General features: G+C 35.0%; 1 long non-coding RNA gene across 7 annotated transcripts in view; it reads left to right on the top strand.

Moving 5' to 3' along the window:
* The window catches only part of LOC141579436 (uncharacterized), a 79740-nt gene extending 67568 nt beyond the window's left edge, over window positions 1-12172 (top strand). For 2 of the 7 annotated variants that reach the window (XR_012510835.1, XR_012510832.1), the window contains exons 2-7: window positions 2114-2173; window positions 2621-2743; window positions 4358-4470; window positions 5803-5956; window positions 7971-8093; window positions 8404-12172. This is a non-coding gene — a long non-coding RNA (uncharacterized LOC141579436). The remainder of the gene's footprint in view (window positions 1-2113; window positions 2174-2620; window positions 2744-4357; window positions 4471-5802; window positions 5957-7970; window positions 8094-8403) is intronic. The other 5 variants (XR_012510836.1, XR_012510833.1, XR_012510830.1 and 2 more) reach the window with 3 other exon arrangements.
* The last annotated feature ends 221 nt before the right edge of the window (window positions 12173-12393 follow it).

The raw sequence follows: 12393 nt of genomic DNA, 5'->3' as shown, positions 1-12393 counted from the left end.
TTATTATAGCTACTTCTAGAGCAAATACCACTTCTTATTTTTAAATCTGGATTCATTTCAGCAGACACCACATCTTATCTTTTTCTTTATTGATGTCATAGAACTAGGAGGACAAATAATCATCCTTTTCTTGAATTAGTTCAAGTTCTTAATTTATATATTCTTAACTCTAAATTCAGTTTTCCTTAAGTATTTGATCATAGTTGGAACTAATACCTATCATTTATTCAGTGGTTTCAGTTACAAGGATATTATGAGTTAAATGCGGACACCCCAAATTCGTATCTTGTAGTCCTCACCCCTAGAACCTAAGAAAGTGACCTTATTTGGAAACAGGATTGTTCCCAACGTAATTAGTTAAGATAAATTCATTTAGATGGACCCTAATCCAAAATAACTGGTGTCTCGTAAAAATAAAATTTGGATACAGGGACATATACACAGAAAGAATGTCATGTGAAGATGAAGGCAGAGATCCACAAGCCAATACCAAGGATTGCCAGGAAACCAAGAGAAACTAGGGAGAGGAATGGAACAGATTCTCCCTCATCGCGCTCAGAAGGGAATGCCCTTATGATGGTAACATAGGAACCCTGCCTAGTTTCCAGCGTGTTGCCCTGTGAAACTCAGACTTAATATTGCAACATCAACTCTTACTATAGTTTCCAGCCTGGCCAGCCCTACAGATTGAATATGCCAGCCCTTACAATTAGGTGAGTCTATTTCTCGAAATAAGTATCTCTCTTCTCTACACAGATAGATACATAGATGCAGATATTCTAGATATCAATATATCTGTATATTTATAGAGAGATCCTATCAGTTCTGTTTCTCTGGAGAAGCCAGAGTAACACAAAATTATGTAATAGCTTAATAAGAAAATTATAATTGCTCTCATTTTATATAAGATACTACTGATATTTGATAAGTTTAGGAGCCTGCGCTAGGTCACAGAACGTGCAGGTGACAAAAAAGATTCAAGCTCAAGTCTCTGACTCCATCGCCCATTATTTTAGTCCTTCCGATATTCAGTAATATCTTAATTCAAATTATCCTCCATTTCTTCATGTGACTCAAGGGAGAATATTTCCCTGTTTTTCTTTTAGTACATTGAGAAAAAACTGAAATCCTATTTTTCAGAACACATACTTGGCTCTTCCAGTAATGTAGATGTTAAGAAGATGTAGTGCCTTGAAAGATATTTCAGATATTTTGGTCAAACCTCTAAGACCATTAAAGTTAGTCCTACTATGAACTCCTACCAGATCCCCACACATGCAAGGAAATGCTCCTGTAGAATGTAGGAATTAAGTCCAACCTCATTTAAGAAATTGCATAGCCTAGACACATCAGTATCCAGGTGAGCCAACATAACTTCAGCATTTCTGTTTCCTGCATTCATTTTGGGAACCTTGTTTCTTTTATGTATCTAAAAATACACACTTATGATCTGAACAGCCTTTAGTAACTGCAAAATAACACCACAGGGCCATTTTGGCTTTCTAGGGCCAATGTATGTAGAAAAACTCAAGAAGCAGGTCTTCTGAGGATGAACTGGCAAAATTCCAGATCACAGGATGTTACTACTGTCATGAGAGTGAGTCACACTGGAGCGTTTATAAGTGATGGGCTGGTGCTAACAAAGCAATCTGCAAGGAACTTTAAAATAAGTGTTTGAAATGTTCAAAGATAAAAATGAAGCATTAACTCCATTACACAAGGAAGAAGCAGTTTGAAAATGGTTGTTTTTAAAAAAAAAAACCAACAAGACAGATTTTTAGAAACTCAATAAATAATGTTTAAAATAAAATTATATAAAATGAAAAATAACTGCATCATGATGATACTTTTAAGGTTTGTCTCTAATAATAACTGATACAAAAGTGCCAAGATTCTAAATATGTAATTGTGTGTGTATGAAGATTTTTCTAGTAGCCTTGTTTAGTTAAATAATGGTAATCACTTAAAAAAAAGTATTAATTGCCATCTCCCTTCCTAATAAGAGGAAAACAGTAATTCCAGATTCTAGACACTATATAAGACGTATATTTGCTGACTATAAAATTTAGTGTGTATATCATAACTAAAGAGAATCACATATTTTGCTTTCCAGCTTTTTAGTTTTGGGACTATGCTTTCCATAAAGAGATACCATTTGAGGAAGCTAACTGAGGTATGGTTCACTATTCGGAAGTAGAGGTCACGTTGTCTTTATAAATGGAATATATGTCTTTTGACTTTAAGTCTGTTAGACAGGTATCAAGGCCCAACCTGGTCCCATTTTTATTTTGTGTGAATCTTTGTCATCCTGAAATTAATTCTGACAATCGCCTTCATTTAGAACTAGCTACTCAGCCTACTAAATATACATATTATTTCTTTATAAACACTCTACTATTCAGAATAAAGCCTTAAGTTAGATTATTTCCTACTTAATACATGCATTTATTATTTAAAATATTTATTAAACATTTAAGTATGTTATTATACATGAAAATAAAATGGAGAAAGCCACACCACCCCTGTGAAGCAACTTCTAGTGAAATATATTTGCTCAGCATCTAAGAAAAACATTTGATTATAAAAATGCAGTGACTATTAAATGATTTTTTTTCCCTAGATTTATTTTCTCCCTCATCTGGCTGATCATATTTCCTTCAGTGAGTTTAATTAGCCTTTCCCAAGGTGTGCGGCTATGGAAAGCCTTGTATAAAAAATAAAAGAAGTAACACCTAAAGAATAGGTTAGTAGAAATAACTTAAACTTACTGCACTGCTGATTCTTCAAGTCTCTAAGGATGACTTTCAAGGAGAATTGCTAATTAACAATACCAGTAGTCACTCATGGACTGACAGATTGGGTACCGCAGGGTTAAATCAGTAGGTAAGAATATAACTGCATGATTTTAAATTCTATATTGGATGTTTTCTGATACTTAAATGATCCTTGTGGTTTTGGCTTGAAGCTATTTAGATGTATGGTGAAGACTATCTCTAAAGAAATAAAAATTAAAATTGGAATCGTTAGTACCGTGCCTTAGACTATCATTGCCGTCTGCGTTTTCTTGCTCATTTCCATTTATATTCCCTCCTCCCACATAATGGCTTCACTTTAATTTTCAAGTCTCCAAGTTTCTAGCAAGGAGGTATGTTAAACAAAAATGAATGGATTAGATCTCCCTGCTTCCTCTTGATTAATTATTCCACTTAATGAGTGGAATTTAAAGATAACATGAAAAAAAGGGAGAGTGTTAACAATCTTAACATGTTTTAGTCCCATTTCCAGCTTTTAAGTTTCATCTTTCAAGTAAAACTTAAGAATGCTATTTCTTTAAGTGCCTGCCATCTTTTGAACATTTAGGTAGACTATAAACTTGATGCTCAGCAGAATGTCTTAGGAGATCTCTCTCTCTCTCATTGTCAGTAATTTATTGGATTTCATCATCAAACAATGGAGGCTAAGCCCATGTAAGAATTTCAGAACACTTTGGTGAAACAAGAAAGGCAGATGGCGGTACCGTTATTACTGAGCTACAGAGTCACCAACCAGATGTCTTCTTTTTAAAGTCAATCCATTTGGGGATTTTCTATATAGGAACTAAATATATATAATGATATGATGAGTTTGGTGGGAAATGCATATAAACCTTACAATATAAAATACAATGTACCATTGTACTCTATAGGTGATGATAATATTATTTATATTTTTACTTACATATTTTATATTCGATCAAGTGCATTTAATATTTTTAAAGCAATTCATTCCCTCTTTTAAGATATCCAACATTTTAAGTTCAAGACTTAACTGACTGTACTATTTCTGTTAAGCATATTTTTGTGGAAAGGGTACAAAAATTATTAACGTGTTTCTCAGTCTTTCCCCTCTCTTTGCTCACTGGGGTTCTGACCTTTTCTGGTTCTCCATACTGGGATAGACATATTCTATCCCAGTAGAGTGGTTAGATTACCAGCCACCCCAGCCCTCTTCAAGACCAGTAAACAGGACTGATAAGGTATGGCAATGTAAATTGAAATACTACTTCAAAAAATACTTTATAACAACTCTTTGCAAAAGAAAAGGATGATAGCTCTATAAATAATTTTATTAATTAGTACGGTTTATTAATTTTTTTTATTAATTGGTGTTGTTTAAGTTTTAGCGTTTACTGGCTCTATCAAATCATTCTCAAGACAACAATAGAGAAGTATGTCTCAGGAAGTAATTAATAAAGTAATGCAGCAAAATTTTGGACATGTAGATGGATTTAAAGTAGTTCAGGATATACTGGATGATACCTAAATCCTCTCACCTTGCATATAAACACTTCTAATATGAGTATATTGGTTTTCTTCAGATACGTTAAGTCAGAAAAGAATGTGAAAATATCTTAATTATTTGCTGAGTAATTAGAGGAGAACGAAGCATGGAGAATTGCTGGTATCGGTGTGGCAAGGACCATCAAACCAGGTATTTTAATTTTGTTAATGGTACTACCGGAAAGTTAATTTCTCATGAAATGAAATTTGCTTTTTGGGTATAAGAATACAGTTTCTTCAAATCACTAGTGATCAGAATATCTGAGTCAGATTTAATTTACTTGAAACTTCAGATTTAAAATGTCATTGCAAAGGTAATTGCATATTTTTAATTAAGTGATAATAAAGTCAGATTTTAATGATTAAAAAACCACAGTATACCATAACTGACGTCTTATGCACTGAAACCTCCCATTTTCATTTAATAATTCATACACTAATATTTAGTATATCTCGAATTATAAACCAAATTCTCCTGAACTTGGAAATGTTTATCTGTTTACCCCTTTTGGCAACAGAAATCCAACATGCTGAGTTTGATGATTGTGTGGGGAGAATTGCCACTGAACCTCAGGCTGTTCAAACTACTTCTCAATAGCATTCAGGGTAATCGTTGCTAGCAAGATATTGAAATAGATCCTAGTCCTGTAAACAGTGTTCAAAGCCAATGCCTTGCTCTGAAGGCAGTTCCTGCCACATAAATCATAGACGTCATGAAAATCACTTGACAGGAGAGGTGAAATGGATAGGTGATTACTACTGAAAGAGTGATTGACAGAAGGACAATGCAAACCATCCCTGACTGAGGGAAATGTGGCCCCGGGGGAACTGCTTTTTCAACCCACAAGCAATGGTTTCTACTGGAATAAATAGGGAAGTGCTCTTAGCTTAGAGATTTCTCCTAAAAATGACTGATTATGAAAAAGAAGAAAAGAAGTAGAACTCCACATATTGAGGAATAAAGGTGACCTGAATTTTGCTTCCTGTAAGGTGATGATTCTCGGACGTGTACATGCATCACAGTGCTTAGTGATGCTCATGAAAAATAAGAGATTCCTCATGCTCACTGCAGACCTAGAGAATTATAAACTCAAGGATAGAGCCTTGGTCTCAGCATTTTTAAAAAGTCTCACAGATGATTATCATAAATAGCCAGGTTTGGGAACTACAATGAAGGAATACATTATGGTAGTCCCTTAAAAATATTTAGCTTCTACCTAGCATAAAGTCTATTTTTATTATCTTCATGTCCTGTATACCACTGATTTTACATTACTAAACATTTACATTGTAATAACTGTTTTTAATATTATCTGATAAATAGTTTCTAATCTTTAGAACAGATGAAGCAATGCCATTTCCTTTTCCTGGTAACTTCAAATAGTATCTATTAACTGAAGACTGAGATTCAATCTCTTTTGATAAAATTTGGAGTATTTGACAATTTTGCTTTTTTTCTTACTTATATACTTGTTTATTGTAGCAGATTCTCAGCATTCCATGACCATGCCAAGTGCTTCCAGACAATGAGCTTGGGACGGCAAGAGTATTGGTTTCATTAATTTTGTAAATGATAGCATCCCAGAAGGAGGTGACAGAGGGATATTTGAAGTTATCCAGGGATTTAAACTAGCGAGGTAGGAAGAAACAAACAAACAACAACAACAGCAAACCCCCCCCCCCAAATTCAAGGAATTAAGAGTATCCAGTATCCTGGGGAGTGTATTTGGAACAGTCGATCAAAATGGTTAGGATTAACAGAAAGGCTTATATAACTAGGATGGTAGGCTGTAATGACTGGAAACAAACAGAGGGAATAGAGGACAGATGAGGAAACAGTGGAAGTTCATTGGAACAACCCAACATCTGGATGGATAAAAATATCAGAGTGAGATAGCATTGATTTTTTTAACAGAAAATTTCTGAAATTGTCCAAAATCAACCTAAACTGGTGGGTTCTTGCTGTGGTGGAAATAAAGATCATTGGCTTTGAAAGGATACAGCATCTCTGAGATAAGAATGTTGAGTTATTCATATACCAGGGTGTTAACAAGAGTTTGGGTAAAGGGGAAACAGTGAATGAGGGACTAAAATGTTCTTGAGAAAATTGGGGCGTGTATGGAAGTGACAAAAATGAAGAGGACATATAAAATCACATATGGGCTTAAAGTAAGGAGAAAGTTTTGAATGTGGTAGAATGATTTTCTGGACTAGAAAGAAGCAATGAACATAATTCCAGCATTTTGTCCGGGCCCCAAAATAGTATCAGAGGAAAAGCTCATGTTAATATGTCAATAAACATAAGTTTATCATTTATTACATGTTTAAAACTATGCTATATTTGTAAGTGAAGTCAACACAAATTAAGAAACTTAATAAAATTTAAGATGAATTTATAATCTAGTTAGGGAGACAGATCAGCATACACAAGAATGTATGAACAAAAGATGGAGATAAAAGTAGTGGAAAATATTTACTGTACTCTACATACAAAACAATTTTGTATGAGGATTCCAAATTATAAATCTACTAATTATGGTGTAAAAAACTCATTTTTAAGTCCAGCCCACTGACATAAGGAATGACTTGGTTCCTTCAGCTGGAATGTGGGAAGAAAAACTACAAATGTGTAACTCAGACCTGTTGTTATTTAAACAAATATATTAAAGCTTTGAGTTGATTCTAAAGCTGAAGTTAGTATTTTTCTTGATAGAAAATGAAGCATCTCATAGAGGACACCAAGGAAGAGTAGAGAAATAGGGTGAATGAATTCTTAACATGACTGATTTACTGTATTAAAAGAGAAGGTTATTGAAGACATTTATGATTTTTACTTGTTTAGAGTTATGGAGAAAAAAGATAACTCTGAATGTATTTATCAAATTGTTTAATAGCACTTAAAACTTGTTTCACTACAAATATAACTATTTGCAAACAAAACAAAACAAAAACTTAGTAGATGCTCTTGAGCTAGCAGGTGTCCAAAAATGTACTCAACGGGACCTTTGAATGTGATTCACATCAGCCTTGAATCACCTCTAGTTCACATAAGTGAATTAATTACTTTATTCAACATTTAAGCAGCCCTGTTATTATTAAAGTTTAGTAGTGGAAACTGATTTCAAAATCACAGAAGCAAAAGTAAAGTAGTAATTGTGTCAAGCTAATCCTGAAGAATTAGTGCTTGAGCTGATTGACATTCTAAATGTCTTGGGGTGACATTCTTCATACTTGGAAGGAACTAAGTAAAATACAGGAAAAGAAATGTAACAAAGCGTAAATCCCTGTGGTGTAAGGACTTATTGGCAAGTTCACAGAAGTGGAAGAAGGCCACCAGGAATGGACACAGAGAGGGAGAGGAAGCTTAGTGAGAAATGAGGATCAGCATGAAGTAGTGGGACAAACTACACAGGATCATTTTGGTTACGTTTAAGATACTTTACTGCACATTTGAAAAAAAGAAGAAACCATAAATATCGGTTAGCAATGGCTCCAGTAATTCTACAAAACAAACAAGGACACAGATCTCAGTAGCATATAATGGTAAGATTATTTAGCTCATAAAACTATGTTTTTTGGGGGGCTGGGCTTGGGAGAGGCAGTTCACATCTGCTCCTCACGTCTCGTATTCTCCTTTTGGCCATTGTTTAGCCAGGACAAGTTATTTTTAGTGATGGCAGAGGCACCAGAAGGCAGGTGGAAAATCACGAGGCCTCTGAAGACCTGATCTTGGAACCGGATCCCTTTCATTTCCAGCTTCAGCTATTGGCCAAGGCAAGTCATATGGCTGAATCTAAAGTCAAAGAGGGGGAAACTGTGTTCTGCTCCTCTGCTGAGCATGGAAAAGCAGTGAAAAGTTCTGAGTATTAATCTAATAATGTACTGTACTATAGAAAAGGTTAAATGTGAGTGTGTGTGTGTGTGTGTGTGTGTGTTTGTGTGTAAGAGAAAGAGAGTAGAGAGGAAAGGCAACATGATAACATTTTCTTCTTAAAAAATTTATTTAAAATGGAGAAATAAGATCTATGCATGTACTTATGTATGTATGATGTAACTTTATATCTGTCTATCTATCAATCTACAGAGGCCTCTGCAGTACTCATAAGAAACAATGATCAATGGATGACTGGATAAAGAAGATGTGGTATATTTATACAATGGAATACTACTCAGCCATAAAAACTGACAACATAACACCATTTGCAGCAACATGGATGCTCCTGGAGAATGTCAATCTAAGTGAAGTAAGCCAGAAAGTGAAAGAAAAATAACATATGAGATCGCTCATATGTGGAATCTAAAAAAACAAACAAACAAACAAACAAAACACAAACAAAGCATAAATACAAAACAGAAACAGACTCACAGACATAGAATACAAACTTGTGGTTGCCAAGGGGGCAGGGGGTGGGAAGGGACATACTGGGATTTCAAAATGTAGAATAGATAAACAAGATTATACTGTATAGCACAGGAAAATATATACAAGATATTATGGTAGCTCACAGAGAAAAAAATGTGACAATGAATATATATATGTTCATGTATAACTGAAAAATTGTGCTCTACACTGGAATTTGATACAACATTGTAAAATGATTATAAATCAGTAGAAAATGTTTTAAAAAAAAAAAAGACTACCCGAAAAAGAAAAAAAAAAAAAAAGAAACAATGATTCCTTAGACCTGGATGAGAGAGATAGTGAAAAAGAAAAGTGGATGAATTTGGAAGATACTTTAGAGATATAATCAACAAGACTTAATGATGGCTTGATTATGCGGATAGAGAGGAGGTCAGTGAAGATGGCAGTAGGTTTTCTGGACTGACAAATCAATTATAAGATGATGCCATTCACTGGAAAGGAAGCAGCACAAGAGGACCAGATTTAAAGACCTGGATCATGATAAGAAGTTCTGCTTTGGAAACATACAACTGAATGTGGTTTTGATGCCTCCAAAAGAGATTTTAATCCGAAAACTGAATTTTTAAGATTTGCATCTTGGAGGGAGATTCTTGTTGTGAATAAACATTTTGAGTCGGTGATACGACCTAGGAGGACCACTGAGAAATGCTGATGGCAAGGTCTTCATAAAGAGCCCAAGTAAAGGAGGCTCAGTCGGCCTGGGGTCAGAAGAAGCAGATCAAGGAGAGCCAGGGAATAGCTGTGTCATGGAGACAAATGAGGCATGTGCTTCAAACAAGAGACAAGTAAACAAGAACCAAATGCTGCTTTGAGGCCCAATAATATGAAAACTGAAGAGTTTCCACTCAATATACTCATTTCTGACATAAAGTATTTAAAATAAAAATGTGATTAGGTAGCTTTTAGGTGAAAAGTATTCTAGCAAGGACTTGTTTGCTTTTGCTTTTAAATGTGATTTAATTTTACTGGGAAAATCACCATGGACCCGTCTCACCGCCTTAAAAAAAAAAAAAAAAGAGCCAAATCAAGCAACCAAAAACAACAACAAAACAATTCTGTAGTTATAAGACTAAGCATCGCATAATCTGGGGAATTTTGTCTTTCTCTCCTCTCGAAATCCTTCTTACGTAAAAGAAAACACTCCTCAAACTCTTGCTAGAGCTAAAAACAGTATGTGCACCTAGAAAGTGCAGAGTAGTGTCTTAAGGGAATGTGGCACTTCTCTAAGAGCAATTACAGCCAACAGCAGCGTAACACCAGGAGCTGTTGAAAGTTATGTTGCTGATGTGTTGCTGGACGGCAGCATGTTAGGTGTCAGTCACGTGGGTGGACAAAAGAATAGCCCAATAAAATGTGGCAAAAGTAATACCCTAATAAAACACAGCAGGCATATGTGAAGTATTGGGCTGAAGTGTGATACGTTTAAAATTATACATTTTAAGTTTTTGGTGTATTGAGGGTGGAGAGGGCTACATTTAATTCAGGGATCAACTTTCTGTTTGAAATGTCTCGACTATACGTTATGTCTGAAGCAGATTGCCTCCAAACTAATGTTTGAAGCATGAAATAGGTTGAAATTCAAATGAATGTGAAACCTTTGTTTTTGACTACAGAGAAGGAATCCTGATCCATTTAATACTGATGACATAAGTGCTGACTATGAGCACCGGAAATGTTCAGTAAAGTAATTTTTATATTCTTGCACGATTTAGATTCACACGAAATACGAGGACAGGGAAATGGGGTGCCAGTGTTTTCCCCAGAAGAAACCATTATCCAAGTCAACACCTCCCAGAATATAGTAAGAACAAACAAGCTGACACACAGAAGTCTTTACAGGTCTCTTAGAAACTGATAGGTTTGAATGCTCAAAAACTGTGTGATGGAACATATGGAGCAATTCGAAGAAGTTAGTAGGAAAAAACCCCATATAGCTGCATTTTTACATCTATGATAACACCATTGTACAATATGAAATAGAAATTAGATTCTTTAACATACAAAATTAAAAAAAGGGCTACATTTGGGTAATACAAGACATTTTTTTCACACTACAGCGCCAGAACCTACAGTAGTGACTACAGTATGATAGGTGACGACTAAGTGGTTGCTGAATAAATTTCACAAAATTATTCCCCAGCATGCAGAAAATAAATCAAGAGACCTCAGGGTTTCACTCCATGTTGATTCTAACATGTCTAATGGCAGGCTGACAATGACACCGATCCGTAATACACTTAGAAACTGAAGAACTTCTTTTCCACTTATAGAGAATCTGCAGACATCTTCAGGTTGATTCTTAATTTTGAACTTTAATCGCTTACAAGGCTTCAACTGTGTGAATTTGCACAAGGTGATCCTTGTAGAGTTAAGCAGTTCACCACATGATCTGTTGTGATTTTTTTTCCTCTATGTTGGTGGTTGTTTCAATTTCAGGTGTAGGGTGGAAGAGACTTTGATCATCTGATTCTATTATGACAGATGGATACAATTGTTAATTTGAACACAAAACGACTTCTCTAGGGAAGTCATATCGTCCCCTGGTTCAGCAATCAATATAGAAACCTATATAGCATTTATAACATTACTATATTTACGTCATCTTTGGCCACTTCCATTGTCTCAACCTGTATGTTTTGCATTTACATCATGATAATAAATGATAGCTTCAGATTCTTTATTCTCACAACCTAAGAAGTGTTAAAAAATCTGTCATGTAAAACATTAATTCTGATTACACTAGAAGCACCTAAAGTTATTGGTATGTTAATTGAATGTGGCTTGGGGAAAAGTGTCATCTGCCTTACAGCATTCATTTGCATATTAATAACAAAACTTTGTTCAGCAGAGACATTTTCTGATTAAAGCACTAACGTAAGAGCTTGCTTAGAGATTATATGATCTCAAATTGTGAAGTGAAATAGTCATAATTTCTAAGGAAAAAGTCTTCTCAGACAAGCTATTTTCATAAAAGAGTAAAGAAACAGATTGAAACGACTGACACCACGTCTGCACGCACCGGAGAGCAAAGAAAGCAATCGATGCTCTAAGGCATGATCCTGAAAATTTCTGGTTCTTTTAAAAAAGTTCTCTCCTAATGATGTTTATAAAGCTTTATGATGGCCAGGTGAGGTTTTCTGTGTTCTTACAAGAAAGGCTCTTGAGAGATCTTTTCCCAAGAGGTTGGCATTAGGTTAGGAATCCCAGAACACACACCCTGTCTGGCCAGAAATGACTCTGAGACTTTGAATTAGTTATATCAAATACTCAGAAATATTAAAACTGCCCCATACGTCTGGAAACCCTACCCATCCATATGTCTGGAGCCTACCGACAGTCTCTCCTCTAGGTCCTATTTCACAGAGCTCTATTTCTAACTTCCTTAGTCAACCTTGCTTTATTTAGATTTTTAAATAAATGTGTAAAGTTATGTCAACTGTACTGACAACTTCTGCAAACTTTTCAGGAAGCTATGTTTTCTAAAAAGATTTCCTTTTTGAAAGAACTCTCATTATTTAGTCCAGCTGCTTCAGACTGCTTTGCAATTACGTGGTTTCTTTGGTTGAACACACATTCATCTTATCTCATGAACATCATCATTTTGTGTAACTACATTTTAGTTTTGTAATTTGTATTGCATAACATTCCTTG

This window comes from Camelus bactrianus, chromosome 12 (assembly GCF_048773025.1).
Source record: "Camelus bactrianus isolate YW-2024 breed Bactrian camel chromosome 12, ASM4877302v1, whole genome shotgun sequence".
In the NCBI taxonomy this organism is placed as follows: Eukaryota; Metazoa; Chordata; class Mammalia; order Artiodactyla; family Camelidae; genus Camelus; species Camelus bactrianus.
This window is presented reverse-complemented; position numbering and strand designations above follow the sequence as displayed.